This window comes from Macaca nemestrina, chromosome 3 (genome assembly GCF_043159975.1).
Source record: "Macaca nemestrina isolate mMacNem1 chromosome 3, mMacNem.hap1, whole genome shotgun sequence".
NCBI classification, from domain to species: Eukaryota; Metazoa; Chordata; class Mammalia; order Primates; family Cercopithecidae; genus Macaca; species Macaca nemestrina.
In genome coordinates, this window is record NC_092127.1 from 28,933,889 (window position 1) to 28,956,813 (window position 22,925).

General features: G+C 34.3%; 1 long non-coding RNA gene across 3 annotated transcripts in view; it reads left to right on the forward strand.

Annotated features, from left to right (window-relative positions):
• Positions 1 to 402: 402 nt before the first annotated feature.
• The window catches only part of LOC105488647 (uncharacterized), a 207,888-nt gene continuing 185,365 nt past the window's right edge, over positions 403 to 22,925 (forward strand). For 2 of the 3 annotated variants that reach the window (XR_011620499.1, XR_011620498.1), the window contains exon 1: positions 403 to 1,164. This is a non-coding gene — a long non-coding RNA (uncharacterized lncRNA). Of the gene's footprint in view, positions 1,165 to 13,599; positions 13,695 to 22,925 lie in introns of all 3 variants that reach the window. The other variant, XR_011620500.1, reaches the window with a different exon arrangement.

Here is a 22,925-nt window from a genome sequence, read left to right on the forward strand (position 1 = left end):
GCAAGATCTTATGAGGATTCAAATAACGATCATGATTATTTCCTCTGAGAACTTGAAACATTGACCTCTGTCTATAAAAATGATAGTGTCTAAAGACAGTGTCTTATATCCTAATTGGCATACCAGGAGAAAAGTTTTAGACACTGTTCTATAAAAGAAAAAGATTTCTTTCAATCTGATTCCTATTCTCAATTTGTTAATTGAAAGAAATCTTTAATGAATATTCTCCATTTACCTCAGTACCACACAAACTGGGCTTTAGGATAAAGCAGTGGATTGTCAAAAATAAACACAGAAAGACAGTTAAAATAGTGACATCATAATACATGCAGTGACTACTGACAGTAGGAAAAAAGCTAAGGTTCATTCTGATTGATGCAGAGGTGACTGGGTGTTCTAAAGGGAGAATGAGGGAGAAGACAAGAGGTGGCTCAGTAAAGTAAGAAAACCGAAAAATTACAAAGGCTTGGTCAGTTTAAATTTGATTAGACTGACATTTTTTGCTACCTGGTAGATACAGAAATTAGGATTCTATTCTTCTATAGTGACTGGGAAATAGAGATTTTATTCTTTTCAGTGATTATATTTCAAAGAAATGGCTTCTCAATTCTTTGAGAAAGACACGACAGAGTTGGAAAAGATACATATTTACAATTTTAAGACATTTTTACTAAGGGTTGTAAGAAAAGGAGATGCTAGCATTTAATGTGCCCCCTAAAAGTTCAGTATTCTTATAGTTCTAATTAAATCCTAAGCAGTAGTAGGCTGGCATGTGTGAAATTTACATTCTCTTCATTTCATAGCATGTCTTTCCTCCAAGATAAAAGGGGTAAGCACTGAAGAAACTATCAACTTTTTGGGATATTTTTCATTCAGAATGCAGGGGAGGAATCAGAAATTGTTATCTCATTTTCTACAAACTGTTGATACGTAATTTTGGGAGGTGATTGAGTCATGCGTGAGGCCTCTTCCCTCATTAACAGATTAATACTGTTATCTCAGGAGTGGGTTAGTTATTGGAGGAGTAGGTTAGTTATAGAGAGAGTAGCTTTGTTATAAAAGTGAGCTTTCTCTCCTGTGCTCTCCTGACCTTTCACCTGTTCTCCATGAGATGATCCTCTCCAAATGCAGCACTATATTCTTGGACCTCCCGCATCTAGAACTGTGAGTTGAATAAACGTATTTTTCATATAAAATTTCCAGTCTCTGCATTATGTTATAGAAACAGAAAACAAACTAACAAAACATTAATAACAGGAGCAGGGTTGTGTCTTTAACAAATACCTGAAAATGAAGAAGCAATTTTGGAACTGAGTTGGGTAGAGGCTTGAAGATTTGAAAGGGAAGCTAGAAAAATCTTGTTTTGTCATAAATAGAATGTTAAGAGGAATTGTAGTGAAGCATCAAAAAAGACAAGTGCTAGAAGGTAAGTCTGAATTTTCTTAAAGATTACTTAAGTTGTCATGAGCACAGTGTTGGTGGAAATAGACAGCAAAGGCCATTCTGATGAAATCTCAGATGGAACTAAAGAAACAGATATTGGAACCTGGAGCAAAGGCCATTTTTGCTACACAGTAGCAAAGATCTTGGCTGAACTATATGCGTGCCCAAGGGCTTTACAAAAGGCAGAATTTAAGAGTGATGAACTAAAATACTGGATGAAATAAATATCTGATAAGCAAAAAATTTAGTCTGCTGTATGGCTACTTATGCACACCTACTGTGAGATGTGAGAGCAAATAAATTCCTTAAAAATAGAATTTACACTTAAAAAAGAAGCAGAATGAAAATATTTGGAAAATTTGCATTCTGGCCATGTGCAGAGTAAAAAGAGATGTTTAAGAGAGAATACTAAAGGTGTAGCCGACAGACTATTTGTTAAGCAGATTAATACGGATTGAAGGAAGCCAGGTGCTATTTATTAAGACAATGGAAGAAAGACCCTGAAGGCATTTCAGAGACCTTTGAGGCTTCCCCACCCATCTCAGACCCAGAGCTCTATGACAGCAGAATTGATTCATGAGATGGGCCAAGGGTGCCCCTCACAGATCACTGCCCATAGCCTGCTTGGCAATTTGCTCCCCGCATTCCAGCACATCTCCTCTCAGCCACACCTTCTGTGGCCCAAGCAGCCCCAGTTGTGAGTTATGCTGCCACCATGGAAGGTACAAGTGGTAAGCCTTTGTTGTGGCCACATAGTGTTAAGTCTATTAGACCTGCAGAATGTAAGAGCTGTAGGGGCATGACTACTTCCTCCTAGGTTTCAAAGGATGTCTCAAATCACCTGGAGACCCAGACAGAGATTCACTGCAGGGGCACAGCTGCCAAAGAGTCCCAACGAAGGGAATGCCTAACGGAGCCATGTGCAGCCCCTGAGACCACAGAACTGTAGCACTAACTAGGATAACTACACAGATGAGACTCTGTTAGATATGAGTTCTAAATTTCTTTTCAAAGAATCAATATGTCAGTGTGTTCAATTCTTTGCCTTCTACTTTTAAACTTAACTTCCTCATAAAGCAAACTTTTTTGATTACCTACTCCACCCTGACTCATGCTGATTAACTACTCCACCCTGACTCATTCTGATTACCTGCTCCACCCTGACTCATTCGATTACCTGCTCTGTCATAACCATTTTTCCCACCAAACCACTCACCCCATCACTCTCTTTAGCCAATTAGAATTAGTTTAGCCTGTGCCATCTAACCCTAACCAATAGGGGAAAGACACAGCAGCAAGGGCCACATGCATCAGGGATAAGAACCCCTTCCCCTCGCTTGTCCAAGTGTGTGCTCACCATGGCTCCATCTGTAAGGGTGCACCTTTTTATAGAAGTAACTTGATGAGAATTAAAAAGAAAATTTTATATTCAAGTGCTATTTCTTTGGCAGCACCAAACTGTTATTTATAACAACTCCAACATGTGAGGGCTGCTACCTGGACTGAGCCCAACAAAGCTGTGGGAGTTGGTTCCCTTTAGGACCTTGGAGGCCCAGGGTCCATCTCACATGCTCAGGATGCTAGACATGAAGTCAGGGAGATTATTCTCCAGCTTAGAAACTTAAAGTTGTTTTTACTGTTTGTTTTGGACTTTCTCAGGACCAGTAATTCCTCCTTTCTTGTCTATTTCTCTCTTTTGAAATGAAAATGTCTGTCCTGTGCCTGCCCTACTATTGAATTTTGGAGGTAGATAACTTGTTTTGATTTTATAGGCTCAGAACTGGATAAATTTGCCTTGGGATGAATTGTGACTTGAATCTTACCCATATCTGGTTTAGATGAGACTTTGTACTTTTCAGTCGGTGCTGGAATGGGTTAAGATTTGGGAACTATTAAGATGGAATAAATGTATCCTGAATGTGAGAAGGACATGAATTTTGGCCTCCAGGGGCTAAATGATATAGTTTGAAAGTGATAAACAAAAGTTCATGTGTTGGAAACTTGATTGTGATTGTAAAATTGTTGAGAGGTGGGACCTTTGGAAGGTGATTGAATATTGAAGGCTTTGCCCTTATGAATGGATTAAAGTTATTATCATGGTACTTGGTTTGTTATATAGGAATTGGCTGTGTTATAAAAGTGAGTTTTCTCTTGCATGAGCTGTCTCCTGACCTTTCACCTATCTGATAGGGAATGATTCTTGCCAGATGCCATAGCCATGCCCTTGGACTTCCCAGTCTGTAGAATCATAAGGCAAATAAACTTCTTTCCTTGATAAATTACACGATCTGGGGTATTCTGTCACAGCAACAACAACAATAACAACAATAAAAGTAAACACACTAAAACAGTGGGGCAGGGGCCTACTGTCAAGTGTTTGCTAAAGCAAACAATAAGTTCTGACAGTGTTGTATTTTTGTAGTTATGCATTTTAAAAGGGAGCTGAAATTTTTCTAGGGACAAGGCCTTATGCTGCTAGCAGCCATGCAAGATTTTGGTTGTCTCTTAGTGCAGAAATTTAAACAAAGTTATTGTGTGCCAAGAGTTGCTGTCCTCAGGATTATATCTGAAAGAGCTGCAAGATATAGACTATCTCTAAGAAGGACTACTTAAGGAACCCCAAAGTTAAGAGAGGAGATAAAAACTAGGACAAAAACGAAATTTGAAGTTTCTTGCATCTCCTGCTACAGCAAACTTTAAACACAGTTCAGCTCCTACCACCTTAACATAAAACCTCAAACAAGGCAAGAAAAAGGAAACACTCTAAAGGGAAACAGAAATCAAGCATCAGAACCAGATATAGATATGACAAAGATGTTGGATTGTCAGATATTTAAAAATAACTGATTAATATGTTGAAGTATCTAATGGAAAAATGTAGAGAAAAAGCAAGAACAGATGGGTAATATAGCAGAAATTTGAAGACTCTGATAAATAATAAAAAAGAAATGCTAGCAATGAAAACAAACACTATAATAAGAATCTAGAATATTTTGCTACACATATCAGTACATTTTACATGGCTGAGGAAAGTAACACTAAGCCTAAAAATATGCCAACAGAAACTTCCCAAACTAAATGAACAGACAAAAACCATACACAGAGTGGAACAATTGCAAAACAAAACAAAACAAAACAAAACAAAACAAAAACAAAAAACAAAAAAAAGGTATAATATATGAATAATTGGAATAAAATAAGGAGAAAAGAGAAAAAAAAGATGTAGAAAGAAATACTTAAAGTAGTAATGGCCCAAAACCTTATCATAAGTGAAATAAGCCAGTCACAAAATATATTGCATATAATTTCATTCATAATTGTCCAGAATAGGAAAATCTACAGAGACAGAAAGTAGATGAGTGATTGCTTGGGGGATGTGGGCCGGGCTGGGAATATAGAGGGTAATAGATAAAGGGCATGTAATTTTTTTTTTATGTGGCAAAAATGTTCTAAAATGACTTTTGTGGTGGTTGAACATATTTGGGAACATATTAAAAACTTCTAATGGGTGAATGATATGCTATATAAACAGTATTTCAATAAAGCTGTTAGAAATAAGTGTGGACTTTTAAAATGGCCAAAACCTTTTTAAATTAATGACTGATACTAAATCACCAAACCACAGATTCAAAAAACTCTAGAGGGAACTAAACAGAAAAGAAACACAAAAACAAAACAGAGCAAAGAAAGAACATACCTATAAAAATCACATTTATTATAGAAAACCAAAGACAATGAGGAAATTTAAAAAGAAACCAGGGAGAAAGCTAGCACCGTAGATGTCAAGGAAGAAGGAAGCATAAGAATTATAGCAGACTTCTTTTTTAAATTTAATTTTCCATAGGCTTTGGGGGAACAGGTGGTGTTTGCTTACATAAGTAAGTAATTTAGTGGTGATTTGTGAGATTTTAGTAGGACTATCACCCAAGAAAACCATAAAAAAAAGTGTTCAGAGAACAAATCTATCAATCTATTATTCTGTATTTATTCAAATTATTCATCAAAAGCAAAGCAGAAATAGATTTTCTGAGACAAATACAAACTGAGGAAATTCACTGCCAGTAATATTTCCCTATAAGAAATTTTAAACATTCTTTCGGCAGAAGAAAAACATTATAAGTCAGAAACTTGATAAAGAAAGGAAATGCATCAGAGAATAAATAAACACAGATATAATATTTTATTTTATTACTAATTACTGTTCCAAAAGAAAACTCTATTTAATGTAAAAATAGTAAGAATGTATTGGATAATTATAGCAAATGGATGAGTAAAATAAATGACAGCAATATCACAAAGGATGTAAAGGAGAAATTGAGAATACAACATTACAAGATATCTGTACTACACATGATAAGGTATTATGTTACTCGGAGTTGAAGTTAGATTAGTTTAAAATATGTTTTAAATATTAGAACAACTAAAATTATTTTAAAAATAAATATATTCAATAGGCTAAGAGCATCAATAAAATGGACTCATAAAATCCTTAAGATTAAATGAAATTTGAGAAGGCAGAAGGCAGAATTAAACCAGAGAAGGCAGAAGGAAAGAATGAGAAGGAAAAAAATAGCTACACAGCTAATACAATAATTAGAAAACTTTTAGAAACATGGTAGATATTAATTCAATTATATCAATAAACACTTTAAGTACCTAAATGTACATGTTAAGATAGTGACTAACAGAGTGGCTAAAAAGCACAATATGCTCTCACACACACACATACATATGTGCATACATATATTTAGAGAGGCAGAGTATATAAGAAACCCATTTTAAATATTTAAAGCCACATGTTAGAAAGTAAAGAAATGGAGATATACAAAGCTAATAGTAGTAAAAATAAAACTGACATAGGGATATTTATTTCAAATATATCAGACTTCAAACCAAGGAATGCTATCAGGGATAAAAAATAAGGCATTACATAATGATTAAAAAATTAATTTTCTAAGGAAACAGCAATTTTAAAAGTATATGCGTCTAACAACAGAAAGTCAAGATATGTTAAACAAAAATTATAGTGCTGAAATAAGAACCAAACAAATCATGGTTATAGAAAATTCAAAATCTTCTCGTCAATAATTAATAGATCAAACAGGCAAAAAAATAAGGATATAGATGACCTAAAAAGAACTATTAATCAACTTGATCTAATTGACAACTATAGAATACTCCATCCAACAGCAAAATAAAGAGTCCTTTCAAGCTCACATGGAAACTTCATCAAGATACATCATATTCTGAGCTATAAAACATACCTATACAAATTTATAAAGAGTAAAAATCATACAAAGTATGATCTGAGAATATAATTGATTAAAAATTAATAACAGAAAGCTGAAAATATTAATATATTTGGAAATTAAAGAATACATTTCAAAATTACATGTAAGTCAAAAAGTCTTAGGATAAATTTTTAAGAAATGGTTGAGTTAAATTAATATGAAAATAGAACTTAACAAAATATGTGGGATGCCAAGGACACAGTGCATAAAAAGAAAAAAGTAGCACTGAATGCATATACCAGAAAATATGTGAAATAAATAATATAAACTCCCAATGTAGAAACTAGAGAAGAGAGAGCAATGTAAGCCTAAGGAAATAAGAAGAAAATAAATGATAAAAATTCAAACAGAAATAAACTAAACTGCAAATAGGAAAACAATAGGGAAAATCAATGTAACCAAAAGTTAAGTCTTTGAAAATATCAATAAAATTGAAAAATAAGTGACTGTGGTATTATAGTTTTCCATCATTTTCATTTACTCTAAAATAGTATGCAAGCTTATATAGCACTACATATCATAAGACAGTTGTTCTCATCCTAATTTTAATAAATTATTCAACTTATGGATGACCATTATTAAGTTCAGGTATGTAAAATATACTTAAGTGCACTACCATATAAATCTGTGAATAGGTAAAACTCAGCAAAAATTTAAGGCAACTATGAGTTTGAAACTCTCTAAATGTGAATTCTGTTAGAGGTTAAGAAAGGATAGCTGAAACTCACTGCGTTGTCATGTTATTAATGAAAATGCAATATTTCAGTTCATCACTGGATCAAGGGCAAAATGGTGAGATAAATAATTCACTTTAAAAGTCTCTCATACTGACTCTCATAAAGTTTTGGGAAACAGAACAAATTCTTCTATGGCTGTGGCCAATTTCTTCTAATCAGAGAAACTCAAGTATTTTGGGTGTCCCAAATTAAGGCACAGATTATAAATAAGAATAGACGTTTTAAACTGAAAAAAATCAACTATTATATTTTCTTCATTAATTATTTAGCAGAATTCAAATGAACAACTAGCATTTGGTTTTTATTGGTAAGAATAATTCTAATTATGCTTACGATAGAAAACATCTAAATTCTATAATTTAAAATTTGTAATTGAAAGAGTCCATTTTCAAATTCAATTGATGACATATACTCAAAAGCTCATTCTTACAGAGTTTTGCTTTTAGTGTTCTATGCTTTATGTATTATAGTCCTTTAATTATGAAATCATATATTCAATTTACAATTTTGACAAAGTTATTTTTTATGAGTATGATAAAGATAAAACAGCACAGGTAAGTTATAAAGATTTATATATTAAATATTACTTATTTAATATCTTTACTTGATAAAGTAAAATATCTTTATCAAGTAAAGATATTAAATAAGTGTATAAGATAAACTTTTGTATTAATGCATGCAAAAAAGTTTGCTTTATGGGAACAGGACAAAGAGTATGTGCTGTTTAAAGGAAAATGAATATAAGCATCAGGATTAAAGAGGTTTACAGACTAATTGTTGCTAGAGAAAAATGTTAAGCGATCAAAAAGTGTCAGTATAAATTTTTATTTCAAGGAAATTGAGATTTTATCCTCACAGCTGTGAATTACTTCAATAATTAAATAACCATGAATTATGTATGCTAAACAAATTGTTTTTTTGCAACAGGTAAATAGAAAAGGTTATTAAGAGATAGTTAAAGTATTTTTGTTAATGCATCTTGCACACTTTTAACCACTTAAGTGTATTCAAATATGTAACAAATGAGGAATGAAAAATAGTCTTCATCAAGTAAAAATTGTTTTCATTATCAAACTCCAGGACAAAATTAAAGACCAATGTGAACTGTCCAAAGGTGCTAGAAATAGCAAGCATGTAATCAAAAGAGTTTACAAATAATATCGTTTAATTCTCACAATAATACTTTGAATTATATCTCAATGGCATCTAATTTTCTGCAATAGTTAGTCATCTTGTCCATGGTTGCCCCGCTGGCAGGAACCATGGTTCCTGAGTTTAAATCCACACAATAGATCAAGAGTTTGGTTCTTGCTTAGCATAAAATTATGTCTCTCAAAAGGAATTATGCTATAGTGCCTCTCAAAAGTAATTAACATTCAAAATTAAATCATCTTTTCTCTTTGAGATTAAGCTCAAGTGTTAAGCTTCTTAAGTTATATTAAAGTCCAAAAAATTATCCTCCCCAATTTTATTTTCTGTTGAAGGTGGTGGTTACACAACAGAGCATTGTGAATATCTAATTTTTCTAGAAGTTGAATTGGTCAAATGTCAAGTCCCTGATACACTTCAAATTATAAAGTACAGAAATAGAAAAGGAAACTCATTATTTTGCTCTTTTCATAGCTTTAAAATTTAGGGAAGCAATGTATTAACCAATCAGGCCTGATAGCACTTATCCCAGGTGAAATAATGTTCCCCAAACTCTTATAAATATTACAGTACATAATGACAGAAATTCACTGATGTCTGAGAGAAGAAAAACTTTCTCTCAGACTCATTGGCATGACAATCAGTTGATAGAAGTTGTCAAGACTATACAACCTCTGAATTAAACTTATTTTGATAAATCTGTCAACAGCATGCTAATTTTGTACCAGGCAAGTACAAACATCTGTGGGGAGATCCCATCTATGCAGATGAATCATAGCTGCCTTTTCTACAAAGTTTAGAAATTTGTCATGTTGGCAAAGCACCAGTTAGCAGAAATAATAATTCTACATACTTTTGTTTTATATCCAGTATATTCAGAATTTAACTTCCATTTTTTTTTTCTGAGCCCCGTGTTTCTGGCACCTTATATTACAGTGAGAGTGGTCTCCAGCTAGTACAGCTAGTATCTTAGCCTACACACTCTTGTGAGTAAGTCACTTTTTATTTTTATTTTTTAAATTCTAAGACCCAGTGGATGTTTCCACTGCCACTTTTTATGCAGTGATTTAGACCTTTAAAGCTTGCCTTCTAGGGAACAGTTTACTCTAACCTACAACTTTGATCAACTGGAGAGTTTCCCTCAACAAACTTCCTAACTGAATTTACTTTTGTAGTTTCTACAGGATTGAAATTACCACCCATAGTGTTGCCAGGCACATCACAAAACTCTGTCTTTTCTGTATTTTTGACTGTTCCAGCATTGCTTTCAGCTATGTCATTTTTTTGGCGGGGAGGAGGGGAACCAATGGGATAAACCTCTAGAACTGATTTCTCTTTGCTACACCCAGTGTCTTTAAATAGCTAGGTTAAGTTTACCCTGCTGTGTAAATCTGTTTCCTTTTTCTTTCTCTAAGAATGTAGGGCTGGTATCATTTGCTGGAATTGAACACCTGCCTTCATTTTGCTTTTCATGGTTTTCTGGCCAATCCATTTGCATTTCTAATATACTCCCGGTGAGTTTAACTTGTCTGGTTTCTTCTTCTTTTGACTTATCCAAGTGCATTTTAATGAAAAAATTACATTCTTGTTTTGAATAATGCAATACACTTAGAATACATTAACTTCGTATGCCTCTGCTTCCTACTAATATATTATCCTTTTTATATTTGAATTCACTGCATATACCTTTTAAGCATACAATATTATTTTATGAATTTTATGTTAATCTATATGTGTATATATGTATATTTATTTATTTCTGTCATTGCTGTATTATAGATACAGAAAGTGATGGAAAACTAAATGATATAATAATTCAAGAGAAAATGGTTGAAAATTTCTCAGACCTAAAGAAAGACATGCATCTACATATACGTTTTTTACACATATGTAATAGTGAAATTTCAGAAAACAAAGCAGTAAGAAAGTTATAAAAAGGCAAAAGAAATAAATAAAAGTTATCTTCAAAGAAGTGGTGATTTGACTGATAACTGGCTTTCTATTAGGAAAAACAGAAGACAAAAGATAGTGGGAAGATACTTTCAACAGGTGGAAAAAAAAAAGAAATTCAAGTCTTGAATTCTATAACCAGTAAAAATGGCTTTCAAGAATTAAAGTAAAATTATTTTAGTAAGTGACAACTTTGGAGAGTTTGCCTAAAACTGTCCACATTAATGTGAAGCTTTATTTATTTATTTATTTATTTTTTGAGATGGAGTCTTTCTCTGTTGCCCAGGCTGGAGTGCAGTGGCGCGATCTCAGCTCACTGCAACCTCCGCCTCCCGGGTTCAAGTGATTCTCCTGCCCCAGCCTCCTGAGTAGCTGGGATTACAGGCATATGCCACCGTGCACAGCTAAGTTTTTGTATCTTGGCTTATGCCTGTAATCCCAGCACTTTGGGAGGCCAAGGCAGGTGGATCATGAGGTCAGGATTTCAAGACCAGCTTGGCCAACAAGGTGAAACATGAATCTTTAGGGTGCATCTCTCTAGAGTTTCCAATAAGCAGAAGGAAACTAATTTAAGATTGTTTGTCAAAGACTCATGTTGGGTCTTTTAAACAAAATAATCACTTTAGGAGTCTTGAGGTGAATAATCCCACCGAGGAGTTATACTTCCATTAGGCTCCCTACCTAAACAAACGAAAAACTCAATCATTTTCATTCTGTTTTAGTGTGTCTCATATACTGTGCCTTGGGTTTCTAATTCCACAGATTTCTGGGCATCTTTATTTGGAGCACAGATAATAATTATGTCCTACTTACAATGGCCGTGTTCCTTGAAACTCACAGAGCAACATATTAATTCTCCAGTGTGTCTACCTATTATGTATCTACTTAACAAAGACACCATAATATTTAAAGTATGCTTCCCAGTTACCATCACTATGGATTCCCTACTTTTAGTTATAAGACACTGTCTGGTAATACTTTCCTGATTCCTAAATACAAACTCTCATCTTCTAGCTCTTGGTTTTGGTTTGGGGCTCCAGGCTGTTACTTCCTGCTGCTCTCTGAAATATAATTTTTGTTTGATCTGTTATTCATTGCCATCTAACAACAGTAAAGCTCTCTGTTTCCTAATGATCTCTTTCAACTTGTTTCCTCACCATATTCCTTATATCCTTTTATTCCTGGAGACATGAAATATACATTTTTATACATACATAATAGTGAAATTTCAGAAAACAAAACAAAGCAAAAAGAAAGTAAAAAAAAAAAAAGTCAGAAAAAAAGTCAAAAAAAAACAAAACAAAGCAAAAAGAAAGTCAAAAAAAAAAAAAAAAAAAAGCAAAAAGAAAGTGGTGATTTGATTGATAACTGGCTTTCTATTAGAAAAAGTAGGCCGGGCGCGGTGGCTCAAGCCTGTAATCCCAGCACTTTGGGAGGCCGAGACGGGCGGATCACAAGGTCAGGAGATCGAGACCATCCTGGCTAACACGGCGAAACCCCGTCTCTACTAAAAACACACAAAAAAAATTAGCCAGGTGAGGTGGCGGCGCCTGTGGTCCCAGCTACTCGGGAGGCTGAGGCAAGAGAATGGCGGGAACCCGGGAGGCGGAGCTTGCAGTGAGCTGAGATCTGGCCACTGCACTCCAGCCTGGGCGACAGAGCGAGACTCCGTCTCAAAAAAAAAAAAAAAAAAAAAAAAAAAAAAGAAAAAGTAGAAGACATTTTCCCTTATATTTATTGAGTTTGTCTTCTAAGAACTCAGATTTCTTCTACGGCTTGTATTTCTTCCTCTGCTATTTAATTAGCCTATTGTTTTTTATTTTGCCTCCATTTCTTCTCATTTATTGTTTTAACCAGCCTAATTTCTCTTTTGTTTCCTGAGTATAGCTGATTCCTAGTAACAAAAACTTTGAATGTTACATTTGCACTTTGGAATTGTGAAAATGTTGCCAGGTTGTTTGTCTTAACTAATAAATAGAAATATTCCCTTTAAAATAAGGCTTGCTGTTTTTCTTTTTATTTATTAATTGATAAAATATACTGTATTTTATAGGTGAGACCAATATTCAGTACCGAAAAGAAAAAGAGGTTGTAATCAGAGCTCATATAATTTAAAAATCCAGAGCCAAATGAAGTTCTTGATAAGGGATGTATTTTAGCCTGTATAAAGTCATATAAACGAAGGTTTGCTAGCTCCTCCTTACCTCTTTCTCCTAGAGGTAAAGGCAGTTCAAAACTTAAACAATGAACTGAAACTTGAACAAGACTTGAACAAGAATTCGCAGCAGTGATCTATGCCAGGCACTGAAACGTTAAAGATAGAGCATCACAAATGCTCTCTAGCATCCACAGAACCCAGCGCCTTTAGCTTAAAGCCTGAAAATACTGTTCAGCACATGAAATCCTAAAAGACAAGAAAGACTATTTTCTACACAATTAACTTTACCATGTCACCCTATTTAGGAAAAGTGTAGCCAGAACTTGACAGTGTCTGTACCTGGGCAGGCCCATGACTTGTAAACAGTCCACACTGTGGCTTGGAGACTGCTTGCCAGGGACCACATCTTGCGTGGTCATCCCACTTTTAGGCTTAAGAACATTGAGGCTTAGAGGTATTGCTTAAGCCTATCTTTCATTGCTTATTAGGTAATTTTTCTCTTCTCTTAGGCCACGTGTTGACCTTTCTAACTCAGTTGCTTCTATCTTCTGAAGTAAAAAGTTAGGTGAGGCTTATGAGTTACTCCTTGAAGGCCCAGGGCATGCTCCTGAAGTATCCATCCTCTTGTGGATATAACCGCCATAAGCTGAAGTCACTCTATGACATCTAAAGTTTTATATTCAAGCCATAGCACTAAAAACACTGCACAACTGAAAAACCCATCTGGCCTCCAGGCTGCAAAGTAGAAAGCAGGCTGAAGGTTCACAAGCCCAGGGAATGAGTCACGGATCTGGGCTGCACAAACTCTTCTCTTCATATATATTTAGCACCCGAAATTCCACTCTTACGATTTTATATCCTCTTATTTCAGATAAACACAGATTTGTAATCACTGAGAAAGTCCTCAATTAATGGTGGCCCTTTCTCATACTTTGATTTTGAAAAATTGGAGAAATAAAGAATAAGGTAAAGGACAACAATTATTTATTTTACATTACTTGTTTATATTTCAGCCATTTTATTAGAAATAAAGGCTTATTCCTTACTGGCAAAGATTACTGACAAAGGGGGAACTATGAAAGTAAATGTAATTTCATTGGCTAAATTTTAAATATAGCTTTGCATATTAAATATCACTTTTGTGAATGAACTTATTCTATTATATTTACATTTTATCCTTTACTTATTGATGAGTGCTTTTATTAACATTTTATAATTCAAATATTCATTTCCAAATTCACCAAATACCTAATGTCATTCAGAGAAGAATGAGTAAAGGTATGAGAAATATCTGAAATCTTCTTAATAAAAATTTACAAAGGAGGGCATTCCATCTATTATCATTTGGTTCATACTTTTTGTTTAGTTTTCACTATGTAAGAAACAGGTGTTTGAGTTGTTGATTCATAGAGAATTTTAGGAAGTTGTAGTCTAAATCCTTGAAAATCAATCCAAGAACATGTTCATATTGCATTTATACTATAATTCCTCTTGACTGTCCATAGAATGTTTGAGAAATATCATTTTTGGATACATATAGCTTTCATTAATGAACCTTCTGATTTATTTATAACATATTTTTATTTTATCTTGTACTCATTCATGAGTGCTTTAACATTTTACAGCTTGAATGTATTACCAGAATATACCTAATAGTGGTTCTATATCCATGAAATTTTCGTATAAAATATAGCAATTTTATTTTGCCTTTTATCATAAATTTTTGGTAAATATTTCCTTAATTGCTCTTACATTTACTCTTGTATATTTCTTTATAAGTCCTGTCTTATGTAAATTAGAACAATGGAATACTGTCTTTCATAGTATATTTAGCCTCAGATTTTCTTGAGAATTTCGTTTATCTTGGATTGGACATGCCAGACACATTCTTGCTTCAGAATCTCTTCTTTCAGCCTGAGAAACTCAGATGGTCTTTTGGGTCAACACTTTTCTCTTAAGGAAGCTTCACAATCACCTTAAATGAACATAGCTATCTTTTTTCACTGGAATTCAGATCCATTTACCAAGCTTTTACATTTATTCTTGGATGTCTGTCCTCGTGATACTTACATTCTAATAGAAGACAGAAATTTTTTTTCTGCTAGAATGTAAGTATCATGAGGACAGTCATCCTTTTCTCTTTTAGGTAGTCCAAGTACCAGACCTGCATCTGCCAAAAAAAAATTCTACAAATATATTAAAAAGTTGAATAAATTAATGCATACATGCATGAATGTATTTTCTCTAATGGTTATATTTTTTAATAAATTTTGATTAATGATATGAATATTAGAAGAATTTGTAAATGTTAATGATTTTCTCCTTTAAATTATTTTCTATAGTTTCATTACAAGAAATAAAAATATGTACTTTTTAACTTTTAGTAAGTGTTGGAAATTACCCTTGAAACAACTTGTACCACTTCATATTTCTCCTACAGATTTCTTTTCTTCAAAATTCTCAGCAGTGATAATTATAGTTTTATATCTACAATCTGATAAACAAGGCATATTTCTATTCATTAATTCATTAATTTGCTCATTTTTTTGACTTTTAGGTATTCTTTCAGCAAGCATTGATTGAATATCCAGATGCTGTATACACTAGACAACAGCATTCAACCAGTCAAATAATGCCTTCACACTCATGAGTCTAGGGAGGATGTTAAGCAAAATCAAATAACACAATGTCTGAAATAAGTAAAAATACATCGGAGTAATGGTTGTGATGGCAGGGACTGGGTAGCTATTTTGCTTAGATATACAAGAAAAATCATCTTTAAATAATAATATGTAAGTTGAAACCTGGGTGACAAGGAGCAGCCAGGTAAAGATGAATATAGACGCCAGGGGAGAGCAAGCGGTGATGGCAGCTAAAACAAAGACAGCAGGTAGAAAGAATTTTGGCATGTTTGAGGAAGTCAAATAACAAGTTAGATAACAACCAGGCAAAGTGATTTTGTAAGAACTTCATAAAGGCTAAGTTCACGGAAGGAGAAAAACATATGATCTGAAATTCATATGACTATGGAGAGTAGGGAATAATTCAACAAGAAAGAAGAGAGAAAACATATGTTTTAAAGAGGTTTTTCATACATTAAGTAGCTATGTATGGGCAACCTAAGTATTAAAATACATTTAGATATTTCAAACCATTTATCTAGAACCAAGTTCAGCAAATATATAATGCTATGTTAATTTCAGTACTACTTCCACTTTACTCAATTGTTAAAGTGAGCAAAGATTTTAAGTCTGATTATCAGTAGACTTTAAATGATTCTTTCTTTATTATTATATTTATTACAAATTAGAGGTAACTAGACCTTACATTTAAATGTGACTCTTGTAATTCATGTTGTTCAGTTATCTTTGAATGATACTAAACCCTTAACCTGTTTGGTAGAAATTACAAGGAAGCATATATACCCACTTCAGTATACTCTGTATTCTGCAAATATTTAATATGTTTCTATAAAAATTCTCTAAAATACATTTATTTATATTTATTTTTATTAAAAAGGCAATAAATATTTTTATGCCTAGGAAAAATTGCTTTTCAAGAAACACTATATGGGCTAGAAAATGTATCCTTTTCACTCATTTAGAGCAACCATTTACCTCTAGAGTTGTATTGCCAAAGACAAAAATCAGTGAACTCAAAGCAGGAAGAATTAGTGCACTGAAAAATTATTTTAAAACATTTTTCCAGATTTTTTATGCTTTGACATATGGAATGAAACAATTTGTACTTAGCAAAAACATTGTAGTAGAGAGAATTTGCAGCATATGAAATTTCAAAAGTCAATTTTGAAGTATACTTCTAGAAGAGATTTAAAAATTAAATGAGGGATAGAAGAAGTATTAGCTAAATGCTAATATATTAAGAGCTCCATCTGCTTGCTATGTGTACTTCTGTGACAAAAATATATCAATATATGTATATTTTATTAGAAAGTACTTGGAGGAAACAATTAGAAGATCTTGTTTAGGATGAAAAATTCCAGTTATATTGTCTACAAATTACTTTGAAAAACATCTATTTCTGAACAAACATGGGATGGGACTCTTTTTTTTTTTTTTTTGAGACAGAGTCTTGTTCTGTCACCTAGGCTGGAGTGCAGTGGCGCAATCTTGGCTCACTGCAACTTCTGCCTCCTGGGATCAAGTGATTCACCTATCTCTGCCTCCCGAGTAGCTGGGGCTACAGGTATGTGTCACCATACCCCGCTAATTTTTGTAATTTTAGTAGAGATGGGGTTTCACCATATTGGCCAGGTTGGTCTCGAACTCCTGACCTTGTTATCCTCCTGCCTTGGCCTCCCAAAGTGCCAGGATTACAGGCGTGAGCCACCAAGCCCGGCCAGGACTCTTAATAATTCCACCTCAATATGACAATCGTTACTGAAAAGTGCTTTTTCTAAGGTATTCATGAAGTGGTCTTCTGGGTAAAAGAAAATAGTACTGTCATTGTTGATCCTTATAACTTATTATAGTTTATGGCATTTTGTTGCTTGAAATATTAGTCAACAATATTTATATAAAAGTTTATGTAACTTTTATGTAAAATAAATCCTATATAATATTTTAATTAAAAATAAAAATACCCATTCAGAAAAAAGGTCTAAATTTTATTGTTGTTGTATACCAGAATAAACTCATAACAATTTTCATTGTTATTTTTTCAATATATTTTTCAAAAGAAAATAAAAATAAATAATGTGCTGATTAAATAGTATTAGGCATACATTGCTATTTAACTTATACGTATTTGAAATAATTGGAAGGATACTTGTTCCCTCTTTTGAAGGGGTAATGAAATTTATAAAAATAATGAAAAAGATACATGTAGGATCTTAAAGATATTTTTCCAAGGACTTTCCATAATGCCAAGTGTCGGGATATTTCACTGAAATGTGTCCTGAACTGAAATTCAGGAAGAGATTGATGTTTTAGATTCAGCTTACTATTAACTCACTCACTGTGGATTTTTAAACACCCCTATAGACTCTTTACAACTTCTCCATGAATTTCAATTTGTTTTCAATAATATAAAGGTTTTCAAATATTTGATCACTTAGGAAGAAAGAAACTGTATAATCTAAAAAGCTGCATAATGTGTTATCGCTATTATTACGAATTTTATATTTCTATGCTCTCATAGCTTAAATGGTAAAGACAAATTCTGGCTCACATAAGAAGATTCAGTCCATGATTCTCACTAGTATTTTACAAATATCTCTATCCTTCATAACATGTGTCAAAAGGGAGGCCCATATAATCCAGAGTTACTTTCCTTTCCAACATTTCTTAGCTTCTATCAACAAGAGTCAAGATTAAGCCTCAGGCATAGAACCTTTTTGCCAATAGAAAGACTAAGTTGTATAATTTAACCATGGTCTCTAAAGCAAGTGTGGCAAAGCTGCAATTGGAATCTCAGTCTTATTCTTAGGAATAAACTGCCAGCAAAATATCTGCAAAGTTATCTCATGACTATGAACATGATTTCATATGGTGTAATATTTTAATTACTTATTATCAAAGATGATGTTTAAATTTTTAAACAAAAAATAAAAATGGAATTTGGTTTCTATATATCCAGATATCCTTTATTTTACAATGATGTTATAAATTACCAAAATGTTTCTTATGCTTTAAATTAATATGATTTTCTTCATTTGCAAATTATTCTGTATAATATAGCTACACTAATGAAATTAGTTTTGTAAAACTTACCTTTAGGGGAAAGTAATAGTAAATATTTTTAGTGAGAAAAATTTTAATGGCATAATAAAATATTAAACATTATTTTGCTTTCTTGGAAATCTCACACTTCAAATAATACCTGTTTATGTTTTCCAAAATGAAACTATTTCATATTTTTTCAACAATATTTCCACACTAATATTTCAATCTATATAATTCAGTTATTCAATATGTACAGTAAAATTCGAGGTATAGATTAAATCATTTCTCACTTCATTGCTTTCAAAATCCAGTCTTATATAATTTGACTTACGGGTCTGGTTAAAAAAAACTCTATATTTTATTTTGTGATGTATGTCCTGAGGAATAAAAAATTTATAATTTATATCAAAGGCAAGTAAATGCCTTTAAACTCATAAAATACCACTTTTAGTTATACAGTTTTTTTATGTGTTGACTCTATGACCACTTGGAACTTTAATGCTAAAATATCTTATGCCCGAGTTCTAAGTTTATGAAGACTAAAATGTACGAAATGGTCTTTCACTTCAAGTTTTAAAAATGACACTCTGAAGATAAAAAGCAAGTGATATCACTGATGTGGAAGAACTATATGCTTATAGAGAATTTATGGTGTGTATTCCAAATGTTGAAGATGGAAACTTCTCAAGTTAAGCCTCTGTGTAGCTCCAGCTAAGGTGATTCAGTTTTAGAACTTCTCTCTCTTTTGATGTACAGAAAGAAAAGTGTGAAAGTGCCTTTCTTTTATTTCAAATACATACCTTTTTTATTAAGAATTTATATACATAATAGTACATTTCAAAAAAAAATCTACTACGTTTCATGCCATCTCTTTCACTCTACCTCAATAACAAATGCACAAAAAAAGAATCTTAACAGATAATTTTGCTGAAGAAAATTGCTTACAGAGCTATTACCTGTGTCCCACTAGTCACTAAAACAGACAAATACACATCACAAAACATTATACCTCATGGTATAGCATTGCAATGTAGGCTGACTGAGCACTGTGGCTTCTCCAAACACTCTAATTTTAAAATCTAAATGTAAGTACAAATATCTAAGCAATTATTGTTTAATAGATAAAATTCTTTATTAGCACGCAATGTAGATAATGGATTTATTAAGATCTCAGAGAATCAGCAAGGAACGAGGAGAAACAGTTTATAAATAGAAAGACATAAAGATTTGGAAACCCAAGGATAAAAATAATGGCTAACATATGTTACCTGCCTTTGTGTGTCAGCTGCATATCCAGATAAAAATGTATATACGCCGGGTGCGGTGGCTCACACCTGTAATCCCAGCACTTTGGGAGGCCAAGGTGGGCGGATCACAAGATCAATAGATTGAGATCATCCTGGCCAACATGGTGAAACCCTGTCTCTTCTAAAAATATAAAAATTAGCTGGGCGTGGTGGCACACATCTGTAGTCCCAGCTACTCGGGTGGCTGAGACAGGAGAATCACTTCAACCTGGGAGGTGGAGGTTGCAGTGAGCCGAGATTCTGCCACTGCACTCCAGCTGGTGACAGAACAAGCCCTTGTCTCAGGGAAAAAAAAAAAAAAAAGTACATACATACATGTAGAGATATTTAATATTCAATTAATTCCTCTTAGTGTACTGTTTTTAGCTCACCACTTCCACAGTTACTTTTTCTTCATGGAATATGAAAATATTGGGATCCTACCAGGTTACTGAGGCTATTAATTCTACCATATACAACCAGAAACCAGGCACAAACATTCAATGATTTTGGTGTCCTACTAGACCTAATGCAAAATTTTCCTTTATTCTTTCTCAAACACCTGGGAAAAGTATATATTGGTTAAATAGCAGAGTTAGCCAACTCTTTTTAAAAAACAAAGGGCCAAATGGTAAAGATTTTATGCTTTGCAGGCCACAAATGATCTCCAACGTAATCTTTTTTTTTCTTCATCCTCTTAAAAAATAAGAAAAAACTTAAAATGTTAAACATCATCCTTACCTTGCAGGCTGTACAAAAATAGGTTATGGGCCAGATTTGGTAGTTTGTTGACCTGAATTAATTAATGAGACGACTCCATTCATAAAATAAAGCCCTTCTGGTGGACCATAGTGCTATTCTGGGCATCGAGGTGTTTGTGTTAGTTCAGATTTGGTGCCTGCTATCTCCTCAGACTTTGGGTGACAGCTTTGTACGGTGTTAGTAATAGAACTATTCCTAGAAGCAACATTCACAGTCTGGTTCTCTTGTGCTACATCAGGTCCCTCCCTAAACAGCTGGCCTTCTGTTCACAGGCCTTTATGCTTGTAAACTGATTGGGAATCAGAGAGATTCTCCACTGTGATGACTCAACTTTAGATTTTCTCACCAGGTATACAGTTAATTAGCATTCCTATTATTTCAAAACACAAATTCCTCAGAAATTTGCACTTTAATTTGGTTTTATGGATTTGGTAATTAATTTATCAGAATCAATACTCTCAATTGGTCAAAAAATTCTGACTCTCCAACTGTCTCTAAAGACTTACAATGTTAGAGTCAAATTTATGCTAATTGTTATCCTTGGGGTTAGGTTCCAGCCCATGCTGAGGTGTCGAGGGAGTCATTGGATAAGCAGAAAGAACACTAGGGGGGATGTAGGCAGGTGAAAGATAATTTTATTCTGCAGCAGCTCTCATCAACAGCTTTCTCACACTGTCCTCCCTGTCTCAGCTGCTTAGTCTGGAGGCTCCCACACACAGCTGGCTCTCATTTGCCTTCAGGGTCAGCAGCTTAACTTTTTCTTTCTCTGGGCACAGGTGAGCTAAGCTGTGTCCTGGCTCCGCTCTGTCCATCTGCAAAGATGGACAGCTTGAGCTCTCTTTCTCTGGGCACCATCATGATTGTACTGCGTTGGCAGAACAATTATACCGTTAACAGACAATAGTGGCTTAGAGCCACATGATGGCCTTCCCATATCACATGGCTGTGGTAATGAGTTATGTGCCTGCGCTCTAAACTTGCTGAGTCACAGAGGATGTAAACATCCTACCTCAGCGTATCCTTGGCCAAAGCACAGTCACGTTCCTTACACTACTAGTTCATTGCCTTTATCTGAATATCTTCTATTTTGTTATCTTTCCAAATAGATCATTTCAAATGGGATATTTTCCATCAGATTTCCTATCCTTGAAGGAACAGATATCAAATAATTATATTGTATATATAATACAATTTTTCTCACTCAACAAATCCAAAGTGATTAAAGGATCTTCTGGCTCCATGCCTGTTGGAAGCACTAATATCAAGGAAAGATTTCAATTACTCTTTGAGAAGGTATATTTAATTCAGTCTATCATTTATTTGATTAATAATGTTTTATGTAGATTATTAAACCAACATTATAGAGTCAATAAGTAATTCCTATCTGGAAAAGTCTTTAAATCACATCCTTTATTTCAGTGCCCTTTAGTTCTTGATTCACCTTTGGGAACATTTATTTTAAATGCCAGTTCTCTGCTTAATTCTCCCCTTCCTTCCTTTCCTTCCTTTCTTTCCTTTCCTTTCCTTCCTTCCTTCCCTTCCTTCCCTTCCTTTCTTTCCTTTTCCTTCCCTTTCCTTCCTTCCCTTCCCTTCCCTTTCCTTCCTTCCCTCCTTCCTCCCTCTCTTCCCTTCTCCTTCCTTCCTCCCTTCCTTCCTTCCTTCCTTCCTTCCTTCCTTCCTTCCTTCCTTCCTTCCTTCCTTCCTTCCTTCCTTCCCTTCCTTTCCCTTCCCTTCCCCTCCCCTCCCCTCTCCTTCATTCCTACCTTCCCTTCTCCTTCCTTCCTTCTTTCCTTCCTTCCTCCCTCCCTTCCCTTTCCTTCCTCCCTCCCTTCCTTCCTTCCTTCCTTCCTTCTTTCCCTTCCTTTCCCTTCCCTTCCCTTCCCCTCCCCTATCCTTCATTCCTCCCTTCTCTTCCCTTCCCTTCTCCTTCCTTCCATCCCTCCTTCCCTTCCTTTCATTCCTTCCCTCCCTTCTTTTCCTTCCTTTCCATCCCCCCCTCCCTCCCTCCCTCCCTCCCTCCCTTCCTTCCTTCCTTCCTTCCTTCCTTCCTTCCTTCCTTCCTTCCTTCCTTCCTTCCTCCCTTCCTTTCCCTTCCCTTTCTCTTCCCCTTTTCCCTCCTCCCTTCCTTCTTTCCTTCCTTCCTTCCTTCCTTTCCCTTCCCTTCCTCTTCCCCTTTTCCCTCCTTCCTTCCTTCCTTCCTTCCTTCCTTCCTTCCTTCCTTCCTTCCTTCCTTCCTTCCTTCCTTCCTTTCTTCTTTCCTTCCTTCTTTCCCTCCTTCTCCTCCCTCTCCTCCCTCCCCTCCCTCCCCTTCCTCCCTCCCTTCTTTCTTTCTTCTTCCCTCCCTTTCTTCTTGACTTCCTTCTTAAGTATTTAAACAATATCAAAAGCCATTCAAACCCTTTCTTCTTCTACCCTACCTCAGTTCTAATACTCATTGGAGTCACCCTACAGTATAGATGAGGTCC